Source organism: Muntiacus reevesi, chromosome 3 (assembly GCF_963930625.1).
Source record: "Muntiacus reevesi chromosome 3, mMunRee1.1, whole genome shotgun sequence".
NCBI lineage: Eukaryota > Metazoa > Chordata > Mammalia > Artiodactyla > Cervidae > Muntiacus > Muntiacus reevesi.
This window is the reverse complement of record NC_089251.1, coordinates 120341084-120353936: the sequence shown is the minus strand read 5'-3', so window position 1 is coordinate 120353936 and position 12853 is coordinate 120341084. Positions and strand designations below refer to the sequence as shown.

At 38.2% G+C, this 12853-nt stretch overlaps 1 pseudogene; it reads right to left on the bottom strand.

Moving 5' to 3' along the window:
- Positions 1-910: 910 nt before the first annotated feature.
- On the bottom strand, positions 911-10121 carry LOC136164103 (large ribosomal subunit protein eL8-like; annotated as a pseudogene).
- Positions 10122-12853: the final 2732 nt, after the last annotated feature.

Sequence of the window (12853 nt, the reverse complement as noted above, 5' to 3'; positions counted from 1 at the left end):
ATTTTAGAAACTACTTTCAAAGGCTGAAGGAAAAGAAAGGTATTTAGATAAACCATACTGCCCCATAATTGCATAATTTATCTTAAGCAAACCAAGAATTCAAAAAATACATATTTAAATTTTTGTAACCTAAATATAACTTTGAAATTTAATTTTGGTTTATGTATAAAAGATTTCCTTTCATACGGGAAACTTGCATATCCTTTTTGTGTCTAGTATTTTTAGTTTATATTGATATAACTTATAAAGTTCAATATGTGGTTATTATCAATATAAATGAGATATACACCTATCTTTTGTATTTGTATCTTGCATTTTGAATGCATATTAAAAAGTAGGAACAATAATCTCCATTGCATTATCTTTTACCCATATCACATTCTCCATGGATATTAATATATTCAATTAAATTAATGCTTTTTTAATTGGTTAACTCTACTGTTTTCAGTTTTAAGGGGTAAGGATTCAGTTATATAACAAGGATTTCATTTCTGCTGCTAGGCCTTAGTGGAATTTATTCCACATAGTAAAATTCTATCTTCTTTTGTCTAGGACAGTTTCAAGGTATAGTAGAAATAATGAACTGGAAACTCAACAAATCTGAGCTTGAATCACCTCTTTTCATTTTACCAGCTTAGAAACCTTGAATAAGTTAGATAATTCTGCTGGGCCTGTTTTCCCACTTTTAATATAGAGATAATAATATTTACAAGGTCATTTTGACATTATGCATAGTGATGAACTCATGATTCTTGCCCAATAAATGTATTTTCTTCCTGGTTCCTCACATTCTGGGGTTCGGCCATTCAAAACATTCCCTGTTTGTTTTGCCTTTCATATGATCTTAATTCACTCTTCTTTTTTTTTTTTTTTTTAACTTCTTTGGTACAGAAAACTCAATAGTGTACACTTAGCTCAATTCAATGGCCAGTTCTTTGGCCTTTGCCTCTTCTAGCTTGGCAATGCAAGCCACCAACTTTGGACCCAGGATGTTGCTTCCCCAGTGATGGCAGATTTCATCATATCTGTAATTGTAATTGGTCCTAATAGCTTCCATCAGCTTAGCCTGTGGTTCTTTGTCTGCCAAGTTAACTCATGTGAAACTGACAATGGTATAGTTCTCTCATGTGGACTGGATGCTCCAACCTGGCCTTCCCTTTGCTAATGAGATAGGGAACTCCCATCTTGTGATACAGGGCAGGCGGGAAGGCACCAAACTCAGTGGGATCTACATCACTTGCAATCACCTCCAGTGGAAACTTTTGGTCTCCACCAATGTGGTGACAGCATTAACCCCTGCTGGAAGGGTAAGTGACCTTTTTGTGGGGATATCCCCTTTGCCTGCAGCTTTCATCTCACCCTGAGCTAACAATCTTTGCTTCTTCTCTTACTTCATGTCTGGTCTGTACTAGTGAGACATTAATCAGTTGAGTAACTGTTTGGGAGTTCAAGTGAAGTGAAGTCACTCAATCATGTCCGACTCTTTGCAACCCCATGGGCTGTAGCCTACCAGGCTCCTCTGTCCATGGGATTTTCCAGGCAATAGTACTGAAGTGGGTTGCCATTTCCTTGACCAGGGGATCTTAGCGATCCAGGTATTGAACCTGGGTCTCCCACATTGTAGGCAGACGCTTTACCATCTGAGCCACCAGGGAAGTCTTTGGGAGTCCAAGGCCTGGGTGAACTGGTTAAGCAAAGGAGGCATTTTCAGCAACTTACAGAGGTTGACTCTCTGGCCTTGCAATCAAATGTAGTGAAGTCATTTGACAAAGATGGTGATGTCCCTTTTGGTCTGATATTCTGTCCTGACTGAGATGGTAAAATATCTGCATGCAATGCAGAAGACCCGGGTTCCATCTCCAATCTACTCCAGTATTCTAGTATGGAGAATTCCATGGAAAGAAGAGCCTGTCAAGCTACAGTTCATGGGATTGCAAAGAGTCAGACACAACTGAGCGACTAACACTTTCTGTCCTGAGAAGTAAAGGGCAACACTGTGAGTGATGGACAAGTTCTTTGTCAAGTTTGTGTTAAGAACCACTCAGGAGGGTACTTCTGTATTAGTGATCTGAAGTGAAATGAAGTGAAGTAAAAGTCGCTCAGTTATGTTTAACTCTTTGTGATCCCACGGATTATATACTCCATGGATTCTCCAGGCCAGAATACTGGAATGGGTAGCCTTTCCCTTCTTTAGGGGATCCTTATTTTAAAATGCCATTACCATTCTTAATTATTCTTACATTTCTTAGATTGAAAAAATTCTGAAGCATTTTTGAAAACTGTCAAACACACACTTGCCAACTTAGATCTGCACCTCAAAGTACAGGCAGACCTACCTTTATAGGACTTTGCTTTATTACACTTTTCAAATGGTGCATTTTTCCAACACAAATTGAAGGTTTGCAGAAAGCCTGCATGGAGCAAGTCTATCAGTGCCTTTTGTTGTTTAGTTGCTCAGTCATGTATGACTCTTTGCGACCCCATGGACTGCAACATGCCAGGCTTCCCTGTCCTTCAACATCTCCTGGAGCTTGCTCAAACTCATGTCCATTGAGTCGGTGATGTCATCCAACCATCTCATCCTCTGTTGTCCCCTTCTCCTCCTGCCTTCAATCTTTCCCAGCATCAGAGTCTTTTCCAATGAGTCAGTTATCCACATCAGGAGGTCCAACTATTGGAGCTTCAGCCTCAGCATCAATCCCTCCAATGAATATTCAGGATTGAGCCCTTTAGGATTGAATGATTTGGTCTCCTTGCAGTCGAAGGTACTCTCAAGAGTCTTCTCCAACACCACAGTTCAAAGGCAGCAGTTCTTCAGCACTCAGTCTTCTTTATGTTCCAACTCCCACATCTGTACATGCCTCCTGGAAGCACCATAGCTTTGACTAGATGGGTGTTTGTTGGCAAAGTAATGTCTTTGCTTTTCAATACGCTGTCTAGGTTTGTCATAGGTTTTTTCCCAAGGGGCAAGCGTCTTTTAATTTCAGGGTTGCAGTCCCAGTCCACAGTGATTTTTGGAGCCTAAGAAAAGAAAGTCTGTCACTGTTTCCCTTGTTTCTCTATCTATTTCCCATGATCTTCACCATGATCTATTTGCCATGATCTTCATTGTTTGAATGTTGAGTTTTAAGCCAGCTTTTTAACTCTCGTTTTTCACCTTCAACAAGAAGCTCTTTAGCTCCTCTTCACTTTCTTCCATTAGGGTGGTGTCACCTGCAAATCTGAGATTATTGATATTTCTCCTGGCAGTCTTGATTCCAACTGTGCTTCATCCAGCCTGGCATTTCACATGATATACTCTGGATAGAAGTTAAACAAGCAGGATGACAATACACAGCCTTGACATTCTCCTTTCCTGATTTAAAACCAGTCTGTTTTTCCATGTCCAGTTCTAACTGTTGCTTATTGACCTGCATACCATTTTCTCAGGAGGCAGATAAGGTGGTATGGTGTTCCCATCTGTAAGAATTTTCCACAGTTTCTTGTGACCCACAGAGTCAAAAGCATTAAAATTGCAGTCAATGAAGCAGAAGTAGATGTTTTTCTGGAATTCTCTTGCTTTTTCTATGATCCAACAGATGTTGTCAATTTGATCCCTGGTTCTTCTGCCTTTTCTAAATTCAGCTTGAACATCTGGAATTTCTTGGTTCACATACTGTTGAAGCCTGGCTTGGACAATTCTGATGGATCTTTGAAAACTATGTCACATACACACTTCTCTACTTAGATCTGCACCTCAAAGTACAGGCAAACCTCTTTTTTTGCACTTCACTTTATTGCAGTTTGCAGATGGTGCATTTTTTTTTTTAGACAAATTGAAGTTTTGTGGCAATGCTGCATGAAGCAAGTCTATAAGTGCATTTTATTCAGCAGCATTTACTCATCTTTTATTTCTGTGTCACACTGTGGTGATTCTCATTTATTTCAATTTTTTCATTATTATTATATTCTATGATTTTCTAAATAAGAAAGTAAATTTGTAGAAAGAATCAGGAATTGAATGACTTTAGGCTCCTCAATAACAACAGAAGGAACAACAAAACAATGAAATCATGACTCTACAATGCCAAAGAAAATTCCAATTGTGTATTCTATACTCAAGCTATCTATCACCTGCCAGGGAAGTTTAAAGGATATTTTCTTAACGCAAGCTCCCAACACATTTACTTCCATTGAATTCTTGCTAAAGGGGCTACTGTAAGATGATTTCTGTCTTAAGAGGGAGCAGACCAAGAAAAGGAGATGATGAGAGATTCAGAACAGAAAAGATACTACCCAGGAGAGAAGTGAGAAAAGTCTTCAAAATAGTGGGGGATGGAGATCTCAGGGAGATGACTGTACTCCAGATGTAGACATCCCTGGACCAATATGACAAAGGAAACAGACATGAGGAGGGCTGTCCACCCCATGTCCTTTGTGGTGATGCCATCTTTAATCTGATCAAATTACTGGAGGATATGCTCCAGACCAAGTGAGTAAACCAAGAAAGTTGGAAGGCCTACCAGAAAACAGAGAATCAAACACTAGATTAGCAAATGCCAAGGACAATAATTCAGAGAAGAAGGAACACAAAGACAGCGTGCAGAAAACTTGGAGCAAAACTGGCCCAGAGAGAACAAAGAAGTCTTTGGAAGAGAAAAAGGCTGGGTAGATCAGTTGATCTTATTGACCTTTTGAAAAGTTGTCCAGTAGAACTATTAGGAGGTCTGAAGAATTAGCAAAAAGCACAATAGCCAAAATCAAAGCACTTATTTCAGTCTCAACAAAGATAGAAACTAAAGAAGGAAAACATCATACACCACTGGATGTTCAACTGTGAATAATATTTGCAAAGGCATCAAAGAAGCACTGGATATTCATGTAACTAAAAAACTATCAATCTATTCAGTCAGTTCAGTCACTCAGTCATGTCCAGTTCTTTGTAACCAAATGGACTGCAGCACACCAGGGTTTCCTGTCCATCAACAACTCCAGAGCTAGCTCAAATTCATGTCCATCAAGTGATGGACATCCAACCATCTCATCTTCTGTCGCCCCCTTCTCCTCCTGCCTTCAATCTTTCCCAGCATCAGGGTCTTTTCCAGTGAGTCAGTTATTCACATCAGGTGGCCAAAGTATTCGAGTTTCAGCTTCAGTATCAGTTCTTCCAATGAACACCCAGGACTGATCTCCTTTAGGATGGACTGGTTGGATCTCCTTGTAGTCCAAGGGACTCTCAAGAGTCTTCTCCAACACCACAGTTCAAAAGCATCAATTCTTCAGTGCTCAGCTTTCTTTATAGTCCAACTCTCACATACATACATGACTACTGGAAAAACCATAGCTTTGACTAGACGGACCTTTGTTGGCAAAGTAATGTCTCTGCTTTTTAATATGCTGTCTAGGCTGGTCATAGTTTTTCTTCCAAGGGACAAGCATCTTTTAATTTCAAGGCTGAAGTCACCATCTGCAGTGATTTTGAAGCCCAAAAAAATAAAGTCTGTCACTGTTTCCATTGCTTCCCCATCTACTTGCCATGAAGTGATGGGGCCAGATGCCATGAGTTTAGCTTTCTGAATGTTGAGTTTTAACCAAACTTTTCACTCTCCTTTTTCACTTTCATCAAGAGGCTCTTTAGTTCCTATTTTTTTTCCATAAAGATAGTGCCATCTGTGTATGTGAAGTTATTGATATGTCTCCAGGCAATCTTGATTCCGGTTGTGCTTCATCCAGACCAGCATTTTGCATAATGTCCTCTGCATATTAGTTAAATAAATAGAGTGACAATATAGAACATTGACATACTCCTCTCCCGATTTGGAACCAGTCTGTTGTTCTATGTCCAGTTCTAACTGTTACATCTTGACCTGCATACAGATTTCTCAGGAGGCAGGTCAGGTGGTCTGCTATTCCCACCTCTTTAAGGATTTTCCAAAGTTCCTTTTGATCTACACAGTCAAAATCTTTGACATAGTCAATAAGGCAGAAGTAGATGTTTTTCTGGAAATCTAGCTGTATTTGATGATCCAATGGATGCTGGCAACTTGATCTCTGGTTCCTCTGCTTTTTCTAAAACAGGCTTGAACATCTGAAATTTCATAGTTTATGTACTGTTGAAGCCTGGCTTGGAGAATTTTGAGCATCCCTTTGCTAGCGTATGAGATGAGTGCAATTGTGCAGTAGTTTGAACATTCTTTGGCATTGCTTTTCTTTGGGATTGAAATGGAAACTGACCTTTTCCAGTCCTGTGGTCACTGCTGAGTTTTCCAAATTTGCTGGCATATTGAGTGAAGCACTTTCACAGCATCATCTTTTAGGATTTGAAATAGTTAAACTGGAATTCCATCACTCCACTAGCTTTGTTTGCACGGATGCTTCCTAAGGCCCACTTGACTTCACATTCCAGGATGTCTGGCTCTAGGTGGGTGATCACACCATCGTGGTTATCTGGGTCATGAAGATCTTTTTTATATAGTTCTTCTGTGTATTCTTGCCACCTCTTCTTAATATCTTCTGCTTCTGTTAGGTGCATACCATTTCTGTCCTTTATTGTGCCCATCTTTGCATGGCATGTTCCCTTGGTATCACTAATTTTCATCAGGAGATCTCTAGTCTTTCCCATCCTATTTTTTTCCCTCTATTTCTTTGAATTGATAACTGAGGAAAGCTTTCTTATCTCTCCATGATATTCTTTGGAACTCTGCAATCAATCTATTAGGAAGGAGCTAAAGATCCTCTTGATGAAAGTGTTGGCTTAAAGCTCAACATTTAGAAAACTAAGATCATGGCAACCAGTCCCATCACTTCATGGTAAATAGATGGGGAAACAGTGGAAACAGTGGCTGACTTTATTTTTCTGGGCTCCAAAATCACTGCAGATGGTGATTGCAGCCATGAAATTAAAAGATGCTTACTCCTTGGAAGGAAAGTTGTGACCAACCTAGACAGCATATTAAAAAGCAGAGACATTACTTTGCCAACAAAGGTCCGTCTAGTCAAAGCTATGGTTTTTCCAGTGATCATGTATGGATGTCAAAGTTGGACCATAAAGAAAGCTGAGTGCAGAAGAATTGACACTTTTGAACTGTGGTGTTGGAGAAGACTCTTGAGAGTCCCTTGAACTGCAAGGAGATTCAACCAGTCCTTCCTTAAGAGATCAGTCCTAGGTGTTCATTGGAAGGACTGATGTTGAAACTGAAACTCCAATACTTTGGCCACCTGATGTGAAGAACTGACTCATTTGAAAAGACCCTGATGCTGGGAAAGATTGAGGGCATGAGGAGAAGGGGACGACAAAGGATGAAATGGTTGGATGGCGTCACCAACTCAATGGACATGGGTTTGGGTGGACTCTGGGAGTTGGTGATGGACAGAGAGGCCTGGTGTGCTGTGGTTCATGGGGTCACAAAGAGTCAGACACGACTGAGCGACTGAACTAAACTGAAAGAGATGCAGAGGTGTGGTGGCAATGTAAAAGCACTAGCATAAAAGGAAATCAGTATGAGATTCAATGCACATATGATCTAGAGGGACATCACCATATTCCAACAGAGAGAGAAAGGAGAACTTGGAGCTGGCAGACATGATATCCTCACCTTGAATGTAAACTTTACAGAGCCTCAATGTCTGACAAGGCTGTATCGTGCCTTTGATGGATCCAAACGAAAAGAATTCTCCATAATCACAACTGAACACAAAGAAGACATGAGTGTTGTTCAAGCCACAAAATGACCAAACTTCCTGCTTCCTGCTTAGTATGAGTCATTGCTATCTCTTTGTCAATCAACTTTAGCTTCACTCTAGTCTCCCTTTCTTCAAGATAAAATTTATGATGATAGCCATAGAATCACCCATGCTTGCCAACAGCATCCAATCCAGAGCAAAGACCCACTTCCTTAATCCTTACCTCAAGTCATCTAATACAAGCTCAAATCCTATATGTTTAATTAACACCTTCTTACTGGAACTTCCCACAGTTCCTCATGGTGTGGGAGTCTCCATCAACACAATAAATAATAAACCAACTCTATCAACCAAGAATGTATTCCTGGTAGTCTTTGTTGGGTGAGCACTTATTTATAGAATGTATGGGGAGGAAAACCACTGGGTTTTGCTAAAATTCTTTAATCCTTTTGGACATGTTAAAATTCATGTGCATGCCACTTGATAAAATACAAGTTAAATTTTAAAAGCTTGTCACACATTACTTCTTAAGGTGGGAAAGCTTGTGTATATGCTGACTGATTGGAGGCAGAGAGGCTGTAGTTGTTTTAAGAGATTTCATCTTAAGCAGAGGGCTTCCCTGATAGCTCATTTGGTAAAGAATCTGCCTGCAAGGCAGGAGATCCTGGTTCAATTCCTGGGTCAGGAAGATCCACTGGAGAAGGGAAAAGCTATTCACTCCAGTATTCTGGCCTGGAGAATTGCACAGACTGTATAGTCCACGGGGTGACAAAGAGTTGAACACGACTGAGTGACTTCCACTGTCATCTTAAACAGAAGGTCCAAAATTTCCAGTGAGGCTGAAAATAACTGGAATGATGACAATCCTCCCTGGTCCATAAGGGCAATCATTTTAGACTCCGGGTTTGGTCAGCAGTAATAGAGGTTGGTTTGTACAGAAATTGAAACAGAATCCCTTTCAATTGTTTTACTTTGCGAAGAGAAATATGATCACAGCTATTCCACAAAATTTAGCTCACTGTTTAAAATAAATTGGCATATATTTATTCACTAGTGATCCATGACCCAAGTCTCCTGCATTGCAGGTAGATTCTTTACCAACTGAGCTACAAGGGAAGCTCATGAAAGTGAAGTACACACTTTAAAAGCATAATTTCAGATGTCAATCATTTTGACTTATGAAAGATGGATACATTTAAAAATTTCTAGTATGTGGCACTTTTGGTTGATCTCAAATTCAAGCTTGCTTCTAAAAAAATCCATCTACTCCTGTGGCTAACGTTAATGGTTTCTTTTAATTACAGATTCTGATTCTTGGAGGTCATTAGCATGGTTGATAAATTATGGACCGGAAACAGAGACACCCAGTAACATAATCATAAATCAAATAATCCCTAAAAGGCTTTGTACTATAGAGACACATAAGTCAAACCAAAAGTCACAATTTCAAAATCTGCCCTGAGTGTCATAAACAGACTTTAAGGGGAAAATCCCAAACATTAATTTAAATCATCAGTTTCAATAACTTTCAACACATTGTCAAGGCTGTTTTATTTATAACCCCCACCCATGTCCCCTACATCCCCAGAATATTTAGAAGCAAATACAAGACACCATATCATTTCATCTGTAAGCATTTAGGAAAACACCTATAGAAAGATAAGAGCAATTCTTTTTAAATCATGAACATATCATTTTCAAACATAAAATTACTGTCAATAAGCTTGTAACATCCTCAAATAGTCAGTGTTCAAATTTCCCCCAAATATCTTATAAATATTGTCACATAAATGTTTTTACAGTTCATACTTTTGAATTCATATTTAAAAAAATAAACAAAACTTTCACACAAGGCATTTGGTCGATATATCTTATAAGTCTCTTATAGTTCTATCAGCTTCTCCCTTTCTTTGTCCTGCTTGCAATTTATTATTTGAGAACACCAAGATTTTTTCTTATAGAATTCTAAAGCTCTGGATTTTACTGTTTGAATCCGTGTTTTGTTTTGTTTAAATATTGCCATCACACACTTCTCCAAGACATTTTTAAAAGATTAAAATTAATCAGTGAGTTCAGGTATGATAAGCTTGATTCATCCATTATAAAAATTTCCATCTAATAAATGCTGGAGATAGTGTGGAAAAAAAGGAAACCCTTATATTATTGGTGGGAGTGTAAATTGGTGTAGCCTCTATGGACAATAGCCCCTGTTGGCCATCTACCTTATACATAGTAGCATGCATGTGTTCATCCAAAGCTCCTGATTTATCCCTCCCCCCGATGTTTCCCTTTTCATAACCGTAAGTTTGCTTTTGATATCTGTAAGTCTGTTTCCATTTTGTAAATAAGGTCATAAGTATTTTTTCTTTAAATTAGATTTCATGTATAAGTGGTGTCATATGATATTTGTTTTTCTTTAACTTACATCTCTTATTATGATTATCTCTAGGTGCATCCATGTTGTGCAAATGGCATTAATTTATTCTTTTGATGGATGACTAATATTCTGTTGTATATATACCACATCTTTATCCATTCATCTGTCAGTGAACATCTAGATTGTTTCCACGACTTGGTTATTGTAAATAGTGTTGCAATGAACATTGGGATGTATGCATCCTTTCAAAGTATGTTTTTTTTTCCCTGAAAATATGCCCAGGAGTGGGATTTTGGGGCGGTATGGTAAGTCTGTTTTTAGTTTTTTAAGGAACCTCTGTACTGTTTACCTAATATGTACCTACTCTATAGCATAGGGAATACTATTCAATATTCTGTGAAAATCTCTATGAGAAAATAATTTTTAAAAGAGTGAATATATGTATGTGTATAACTGAATCACTTTGCTGTACATTTAAAACAAACACAACGTGTAACTTAACTATACTTCAATTTAAAATGCACAGTAAATAAAACAAAAACAAGATTTCCATCCACTTTTTAAAAATTAATTTATTTTAATTGGAGGCTAATTCCTTTACAATATTGTGGTGGTTTTTGCCATGCATCAACATGAAGCAGCCACAGGTGTACATGTGTCCCCCATCCCAAACTCCCCTCCCACCTCTCTCCCCATCCCATCCCTCCAGGTCATCCTAGTGCACCAGCTTTGAGTGCCCTGTTTCATGCATCAAACTTGGGCTGGTCATCTATTTCACATATGGTAGTGTACATGTTTCAACGCTATTCTCTCAAATCATCCCACCCTTGCTTTCTCCCACAGAGTCCAAAAGTCTGTTCTTTACATCTGTGTCTCTTTTGCTGTCTTGCACATAGGGTCTTCATTATCATCTTTCTAAATTCCATATATATACATTAATATACTGTATTTGTGTTTTGCTTTCTGATTTACTTCATTCTGTATAATAGGCTCCAGTTTCATCCACCTCACTAGAACTGACTCAAATGCATTCACCTAATGGTTTGGACAGCCACTCATGATCATATCTTGATCCACTATTACATTAGGAGGAGAAAAATGGTTGCTCTCTAATTTCATTATTACTTCTGCAATAATCATCTAGAGTAATTTTGATAACCAAAGCAGTTTGTCATAATGATTGCTCTGAGGAGAGTTCACACAGAAAAGAGGATAAACGCTTGATTCTTTCTATTTATTTACCAGTTTTCAAGCTGAGTGTGATTCCTCACTTCCTCCAAAGGTTGTCTAGGAAGTGTTCTGTTTTGTTTCATTTTGAAAACTCATGTACATTTAAACATAGGTATTCTCCTTCAAGTTAACGCAGTTGTCTTTACCTACTGGCCTCAAATTGTCCACCGTTTTGCTGGGAGGTTAGGGAAGGGGGACTCTTTCAGGCTCCTTCATGGCTCCCAACCACTCCCGACACAACCCAGAGTCTTTAACAGTGTCCTTTTCATCTGATATGAAGAACAACTCCTGGTTTACCTTGGCCATTTCACGTCTCAGACCTGGAATCAGCTGTTCACCATGGTGTTCCTATTTCTTGAAGTGACAAATGACATTTCGACATCACAGTCTGGATTCAACAGGGTATTCCTTGCCACAGATTGACCCTTATTTCCATGTGCTTTTAGTGGACAAAGATAGGAAAAATATCATAAACATATATCCTGAATTTATACCGTTATTTTCAATGCAGATTTAGGATTCACTAGTTTTTTTTACTTCATTTTGATCTTATAATATATCTTTTTCCTTTATGCTGAAACTCAAGGTTCCTAATAGCATTAACATAATTATCCCTACAGAAAACAATATGGAAATTCCTTTAAAAACTAAAAATAGAACTACCATATGATCCAGCAATCCTACTCCTGGGCATAAATCTGGAGAAAAGCATAGTTTGAAAGAATGTGTGCACCCCAATATTCATTGAGACACTGTTTACAATAACCAAGACATGGAAGCAACCTAAATGTCCAACGACTGAGTAATGGATAAAGAAGATATGGTGTGTGCAGGTGGAATACTAGTCAGCCATAAACAAGAAAGTAATAATGCCATTTGCATCAAAGTGGATGAATCTAGAGATTATCATACTAAGCTAGATATGTCAGAAAAAGACAAATATTCACATGTGGAATCTAATTTTTTAAAAAGATACAAATGAACTTAATTACAAAACAGAATCAGACTTACAGATTTCAAAAGCAAACTTATGGCTACTAAAAGGGAAACACTGGGGGAAGGGATAAATCAGGAACTTGGGATAAAAACACAAACACTACTACATACTAGATAGATGAATAATTGAGACTTGTCATATAGCACAGGGGGCTCTGCCCAATATTCTGTGATAACCTATAAGAGAAAAGAATCTAAAAAAGAATGAATATATGTATATGTATAACTCAATCACTTTTCTGTACACTGAACATTGTAAATCAACTATACTCCAATAAGACTCAAATACTAAAATTTTTAAAAATATATATTTGGTTTGCTTCCAATCTTTAGTATTATAAAAATAGTAAAATAAACACTCTTCTTACACATATTTCTGCATAGCTATTTAATTAGGAAAAACTCTTAGAAATAGTAGGTGGAGAGTTCTGCATTACAAAGGCAAATTTTTAGCTAAATTGGTACATATAATTGAAAAATATAACAAGGGGACGACAGAGGATGAGATGGTTAGATGGCATCACTGACACAATGGACGTGGGTTTGGGTGGACTCTGGGAGTAGGTGATGGACAGGGAGGCCTGGTGT